Genomic DNA, 1,162 nt, shown 5'->3' with positions numbered 1-1,162 from the left:
TCCATCCCAATTTTTGATCAATGACATTCCTCTTGCTGAATTTTACTCCCCCTCCCTCTTTTTCTGTCCATCTCTCACTCTTTCTCCCGTTCAGTTCACAGGAAATGAGATTCTGGCTTATTGGCTTATTTTTACCTGTCCCCAGTTTGACCTTTGTCTCTTTCCCTATAACACAAACACGCACACACACACACACACACACACACACACACACACACACACACACACACACACACACACACACACACACACACACACACACACACACACACACACACACACACACACACAGGAAAACATGCTCCACTTCATTGGACTACATTGTTTCACCTCACAAATCACTCTAAATTGGCTGCAGCTAGAAGAACACACAACCTCTCTAAATGGTTTAATAACGTCATTAATCATTACGCTGCGACTTCGCAAAGGCACTGCAGGCTCTATGACTGGACCAGAAGTGGGTTACAATTTAAGTGGGCCCCTAGCTATGACAGGGGCCTCTGATTTTATTGGCCTTTCATCTTATGCTACACAGTCCTTCATAAGCCTGACACACTCTGCTTGGAGAAGAACGAGAGCCTCATTCCAAATGTGTTTTAAATACATGAAAAGTATAATAGCGTCATGTGTTGTCAGGGTGAAGCGAGACAAATATAAGAAAACAGAGCACATCAAATAAAGATTTCAACCATTTGACACACAGCCTAACAGAACATACAGTGGTATGCAAAAGTTTGGGCACCCCTTAGGAAAACCACTGCATCAGTTTGTCACTTGCTGAGCTTTTGAAGCAGCAACTTCATTTTAACATATGTTATACCTTATGGTAACAGAAACATCTCAGTAGTGAAATAACTTTTATTGGTCAAACAGAAACATGTTTATGTGCATTCAAACAAAAATAGGCATGTGCATAAATTTGGGCACCCCTAAGAAATAATTCCATTAATATTTAGTATTGCCTCCTTTTGCTGCAATAACGGCCTGTAGACGCCTCCTGTAGCCACAGACAAGTCCCTTAAGCCTGGCAGGTGGTATTTTGGCCCATTCTTCCACACAAAATGTCTCCAGTTCAGTCAGGTTTCTTGGCCTCCGTGCATGGACAGCCTTCTTCAAATAAATCCATACATTTTCAATGATGTTAAGGTCTGGGGACTGGGAT

This window comes from Eleginops maclovinus, chromosome 13 (genome assembly GCF_036324505.1).
Source record: "Eleginops maclovinus isolate JMC-PN-2008 ecotype Puerto Natales chromosome 13, JC_Emac_rtc_rv5, whole genome shotgun sequence".
Lineage (NCBI taxonomy): Eukaryota > Metazoa > Chordata > Actinopteri > Perciformes > Eleginopidae > Eleginops > Eleginops maclovinus.
Note: the sequence above shows the minus strand (reverse complement) of the source record.